This window comes from Megascapheus bottae, chromosome 13 (assembly GCF_031878675.1).
Source record: "Megascapheus bottae isolate mThoBot1 chromosome 13, mThoBot2.hap1, whole genome shotgun sequence".
NCBI classification, from domain to species: Eukaryota; Metazoa; Chordata; class Mammalia; order Rodentia; family Geomyidae; genus Megascapheus; species Megascapheus bottae.
In genome coordinates, this window is record NC_143521.1 from 24,704,294 (window position 1) to 24,711,118 (window position 6,825).

At 34.0% G+C, this 6,825-nt stretch overlaps 1 non-coding gene across 1 annotated transcript; it reads right to left on the bottom strand.

Annotated features, from left to right (window-relative positions):
* Positions 1 to 2,080: 2,080 nt before the first annotated feature.
* LOC150055701 (U6 spliceosomal RNA) lies at positions 2,081 to 2,185 on the bottom strand. Its single transcript, XR_016537525.1, has one exon. It is a non-coding gene; the product is annotated as a U6 spliceosomal RNA (small nuclear RNA).
* Between the last annotated feature and the right edge of the window lie 4,640 nt (positions 2,186 to 6,825).

The window sequence follows — 6,825 nt, forward strand, 5'->3', positions numbered from 1 at the left end:
GCTTTGAACCTTGATCCTCAGATGTCAGCCTCCTGAACAGCTAGGATTACAGGCATGAGCCACTGGTACCAGCAGGAGTCAAACTTTTGTTAAAAGATATAAGTGTGACTTAGCACCACCTTCACTGAGGACCACAGTATCTGTGGATTCCTGATTGGTTTATTTTTTCTCTTTCTTTTGGGTTACATAATTGTATGTCCAATGTAATTCATTATTTTATGCCTAGGTCAACATTTGAAATAAAATTTCATTTACTGAGTGTTGGGGCCTGACTTCCATCTCTGAGGTCTGATTCTGGCTCAGCAGTAATTAAAGGGCTTTGGCCAGGCATTCCCTCCTGCATACCTCTCTTAAGGCATCTCTGTGTACATGACTCAATTGAGCCCCCCACAGCTTCGCGGGTCTCGAAGCAGTGCAGGTCTTGCGTGCTTTCCTGCACCTGTCCCACCCAGTACCTGAGAGGCCCACCTAGAACCTTAGTGGTAGCACAGTGGCCCTCTTCCTATTGGCTAGCTTCCCAGTTCCCACCTTCTCCTACCCCAACAGTATATAACTAATTGTCTGATGCAATAAAGGGATGAGAACAGCAGATCAGATCAGATCAGCAGATCAGATCAGATCAGCAGAGATCAGCGGAGAGATCTGGATGTGCTTTCATGGTTAGCACTGCTCCAATGGGTCATTGATACTTACCATCTTGCTCAGCTCCAGGGGACCTCAGGCAGGCCCTGTGTATTCCTCCCCCTTCCCCATTCCTGAGTTGCTCCCCAGAGAAGCAACAACTGAGGCCTATTTTAAACCAAATTTCTATCTTTTCTCTCTTTCTTTCCACAAACTTGATTAGAATTTGTAGTCTGTCCTCAGATGCTGATCTTTAGCTTGATTTTGTGCTTTCTGCTCTTCAGAATTCAACTAGCTTCATTAGACAAAAGAGGCTGTGGTTGAGTTTCATTCTTTTGGTAAGTTTCTTTGCTCATTCTCTACAAGGGCACCAACAGTTTCCTTCTTCAGGATCATTCTTGTGAAAACAAAACCCCAAGCTTTACCTGTCTATATTTTTTTCAGAATTGTTAGACCCCCACCGCTAAATAAAAAGGCTAAAGAAATTTAACCTGTTTTGCTTAATTCTTTGTTTTTATTTTCTTGTTCTATCTCAATAGCTATATATATGCACATATATATGTATACATATATCTTTAAAAAGATCTTTTTTTTTTTTACTTTATAAGGGCTTCATATTGTTCTCAGTATTGTATTGGAATGTCAAGTGTTTGTATATTATAATATGCCTCTCACTGATGACTGATATATTGTCATGGTACATTAGAAATATACACATGGCATTTCTATTTCTGTTGATATTTCTATTTTATTAGATTTTATTAGCATTGATTTTTGCATCACATTCCACATGCCATGTTTTTCAAATAAGTATTCAAAAATGGAATCTCTATTTGTGATCACTGTCACATAAATTTAAGAACAATGTTAAAATTAAGCTGAGAGTTTGTATGTCATACATATTGATCTATATAGCATTATATGTAGAGAGTATATATCCCATTCTATGTCTATGTAGTTATATTTATATCTCCAAGATCCTGTCAATGACCTTGAGTACCCAAATATTGAGCTCTTGTACTGTTTGGATCTAATATCCATATAACAAGGAGACCATGCACCTTCAGTCCTTTGGTCTTGATATCTCACTCAATATGATTTGCTCTAGTTTCATCCACTTCCCAGAAAATGCCATTATTTTATCTAATCTGTTGGCTATATAAAAATGTGAAATGCTTCATAAATTTGCATGCCCTCCTTTTTTTATTAGTTTATTTTATTGTCAGGGTAATGTTTAGAGGGGCTACAGTTACATTCATCAGGTAGTGGGCACATTAGTAGGAAATGCTTTTCTTTTTTTGCCAGCCCTGGGCTTGGGCTCAGGGCCTGAGCACTGTCCTTGGACTTTCTCAAGGCTAGCACTCTACCACTTGAGCCTCAACACCACTTCTGGCTTTTTGCTATGCATGTGGTACCAAGGAATCGAACCCGGGTCTTCATGCATGCTAGGCAAGCACTCTACCACTAGGCCAAACTCCCAGCCCTGCATGCCATCCTTTTGCAGGGCATGCTAATCTTCCCTTTATCGTTCCAGTTTTAGTATATGTGCTGCCAAAGTGAGCACCCTTTGGTATTTCTTAATAGTGTCCATTATATTGAATGTCTACATCAGAGCTGTTATTTTGTTCATTCAGCATTTTCCAATGACCTGAATGAGAAGGCATTTCATAAAGCTAGACTATTTTTTATTAGATTTCAATTTTCATTTTATTCATATTTTCCCAGTAAAAACTTGTTCATAGTTAAAAGTTGTGGGATTATGTTAAAATAATATTTGAAGTATGATGTGAAAATATTACACTGAAATACATGCTGTAAATTTAATCCCAATGAAGTTATCTTTTGAAATTTATGAGTGTATAATGCTAGAATAAGAGTAGTAAAGGTATATATATATAATCTGCATACACATATATTCATATATACAGAGGTAAACACAAAAACAGAAAGCAGGAAAATGCCAATCAGGAAATGTAATCAAGAAAGTGTGATTACATACTGAAAATTTTTGAAAAAACCAAGTATATGTGCAGTTATTCCTACTGTTGAGATTGCTACTCATTCAAATATCATACAAAGAATATTGATAAGCAATATTCAATACTAGACTCATATTCAATACTGATGAGATCAATAACTTTTTAAAGTTCATTGGGTTAATACAAGATATTTTTCAAAGTACTGCATTTTCCCATGTCCTATTGGCCATAAAAATATATATAAGCAATATTTTTTCTAAATGTTTGTTTACTCTATAATTTTTAGTATTCAAACCAAACATATTGCCTCTTGCTATTGGCATTTACTCCAATTCTTCCATTGGGATATACCCACAAGTTACTAGCTTAGTTGACAAAATTCAGCTGACTGAAATGATAAAAGTTCTGAAAAGTATAATATTTCTGAACCTTGAAATGTTTTTTTCTTGTTTCCTAAGGTTTAAACCCTTGGTTACAAATGGCTTTTTCATTAAATCTTGAGAGTCAATATGACCGGAGCTTCTGATGTTTCCTCGAGGACTGTTGAGAAGTGGTTTCCATTTGATGTGTCTGTGCTTTGGTTTTAGTGGTGATGTTTGTGTGTAATGCAGAGGGATTTTTACACTTCTTTCTTATATAAGACTGGCAAGTCACAAAGAAATGTATGGTATCCAACAAAAATAGAATTCTGTTTACTTCACTTTCTTTTCTTTGATTTTTTTTTGTATGATGTACCGGAATTCAATTTTGTTCCACATCCAAGAATTACTCATTTGATCGTTTTTCACTGGAGGCTTTCAAAAGTGCACTTTATTAATGTTACTATAATTGTATCAGAAATGTTAGGACATTTTCATTCAGGTTCAACCTTGCTAAAGAGACATTTGTCTTGATATAAACTTTATGAAATCCACATGGTAAAAGGGACCTAAATGTTTAATTTTATAATCAATAGTACATGTTTGAAAAAATAACATAGTTAATCTCATAAATTTTATTCTGACCAAATTATTTAAAGCATCTATTACTCACAATATTAGAATTAATCTTAAATCACTCACTAGAATATATATATATATACACATATATACAAATGGTTATATATACATATATTTACATCTATGTATTAGGACTAATTTCTTTATATCATTTGGGGAACTGAAGACTTGTTTTTGTCTAATCTCAATGAAAACAAGAATAAAATATGATAAACACCAGCAAATCCCTGTTTGAAGGAGGTAGAATGGGATCAAGGGAAGGAGAGTTCACAAATGAAGGGAAGAAGGGAGAATGCGGTCAACAATTTCATCTGTATTTCATGAAACCTGAGAACAAATAGAGATGAGGTAGTTTGGGAAGATGAGTTAAATGTATAAAATGGTAAGAACTATTAAGACAAATTGGATTTTTTTTTACATTTCAATGATTCTGTCTTTTTTTGGATGATGTATTCATGTGTCTTTCTTCAGGAGGGTGGGAGAGGGGAGGGTTCACTACTAGGAGAAGAAGGGTGAGAAATTTTAGCCATGGAGCTCACTGGACACTGATAACAGCTATCTACACAACTCAGAGGTGGAGACTGGAGGGAAGGAAGGGAAGAGAGTGAGGGAAACAAAGACACTGTGCAAAAGAAAAGGTACTCATTACCTAACTCCTGTCATTGAAATCCCTCTATTCATCACCTCTAAAATAACAATAAACAAAATTATCTTAAAAATATATTTTATTTATAAGCTGCTTTGGTAAATGCTCACTTTTTTTTTTGCCAGTTGTGGGTATTGAACTCAGGACTTGAGCACTGTCCTTGAGTTTTCTCAAGGCTAGAACTCTACCACTTGAGTCACAGCACCACTTCTATCTTTTTTCTATGTATGTGGTATTGAGAAATCAAACCTGGATCTTCAGGTATACTAGGCAAGCATTCTTACCTCTAGGCCAAATTCCTGGCCCAAATGGCATCTTTTTTGTAAAACTACTTAAATATACAATTATGGAAGAACATTTTACATGAATATATTTCCCCAAACTAAGATTTTCTGAAAAGAAATACTGTTGCAAATCTATATATTTTATAGGGAAATATTACATTAATTAAGGATTTGTCTTAGGAGAAACAAGATTTTTACATTTAAGCACTTTGTTCAATTTTATTGAATATATATTAAATATTTTATTCCATTTTATAGAACAAAACCAAAGAACTCCACAAAAACCAAATGAGAAAGTCATAAAAGTGTATAAACAAGTACTTAGCAATTGATTTATCATATGGTTGCTGCTCTAGCAATTGAGTACATAGATGTCTGTAAAAGCAAGCATTCATATTTTAAAAAACACATAACACACATATACAAATACACTCATAAAAATATATATAATGATGAAGGAAAGTAATAGAACATATATAATATTTTCTTCATAAGAAATCATCACTAGTATCAATAGTACATACCAGGATGCACCAGAAAATCAAATGTAGGGCATTAAAAGTATCATAAATTAAAAGAAGTCAAAACTACTGATTCTGGAGGATCTGTGTTTTTATTTAAAACATAAATCTTATATGAGTTTTAATCTTAAATCCACATAGACAAAGAAAAATTTCATGCATTAAATGCTGAAATAATATCAATTATTTTTCAGAAGGATTCAGTACTAACTTATCATTCTTCTTTTTAATGTTCTTTATAATACTTAAAAATTTGTCTAGGGTGATAAGATAGAGTTAGGTGATGCAAATTTTACCAAATTGAACCAGTAATACCTTATATTTTCAATGCCCTCAAAATTTAATTATTAAGAAATCCTTCTGTTTCCACACTTATTCACTTCTTTTTTTCTTTTCTAGTAAGTAACAGGTTTAAACCTCAGGGCTTTTACTTACTGAACTGGTGCTCTAACACTGAGCCAAAACTTTAATTATTATATTTTAAGACAAATTAAGTTTGAAACCTTTTCATGCAGCATGCATTTGCAGGTACCTGGATCATGAACAACTATTTTTTTTTTTTTTTTTTGCCAGTCCCGGGCTTGAGCTCAGGGCCTGAGCACTGTCCTTGGACTTTCTCAAGGCTAGAGCTTTACCACTTGAGCCTCAGCACCACTTCTAGCTTTTTGCTATGTGTGTATTACTGAGAAATTGAACCCGGGTCTTTGTGCATACTAGGCAAGCACTCTACCACTAGGTCAAATTCCCAGACCCCATGAACAGTGATAGCTGGAATGAGACCTGTATTCAAATCTCAGGACTGGCAAAAAATTAATGTTCATGCAGAATCTTTAGGAATAGCATGATGAAAATATGCACTAATCTCTTCTTCACATTCTCTTGCTAAAAGGCAGCCTGACTAATTCCACTTCAGTTGGTCCTCACTTCTGGGAATTATATTGGCCTGGATAACAAACTTTTGTTTTTTAATTTATATTTAAAACCACAGGCTTGTAATGCTAATAACATAGAGTGACAAGACCTAACTTTCCCTTCCTCAATGCCCTCCTTTATTTTTATATAGCTGCATATCCTCAAGAATTCCACCCCTACCCATCTCCCTCAGTCTTCTTAATTTTATAGGATCTACAATAGATGCTTTTCTGAGATTTTCTTCTTTTTCCCTCCCGCTTCACTCATCTACATCTTACTACCTTGACATCACCTCATTGCTTTGGAGTACCTAATTCCTGGTTTTCTATGCTGCTTTTTGATTTTGGCTTCCTAAGGAATTGTATTATCCTATATCTCCCATGAATGTAGCATGTATCAGTTACTACCTTTGAATATCCTTTTATATGTCCAAATGTATTTCCTTATGAATTTATAAGCTAAATCTAGTTTTCACATATAGCAGAAAAAATATTTTATCTCTTTGGACCTGACTTACTTTGCTTAATATGTTTGGAATTTTTGTTTGCATATTTTTTCTTTTTTATTATTTTTTAAAGAATGTATTAACATTGATTTTTACATCATATTTCAAATGACAAGTTTAACAAACAAGTGTTCAAGGAGGGCATCTCTATATATAATCACTGGGACTTAGTTTTTAGTACTTAATCCAAATTAGGCTAAGGGTTTGTATGTCATAGAAATATATTAATTTAAGAAATAAAACATTATGTCTATAGAGTCATAGGTTTTTATGTCTATATAGTTTTGTTTATATTTCTGTTACCATGTCCATAGTTTTGGGTATGCAGTTATTGAGTCCCCGCTCTTGTATTCTTTGGA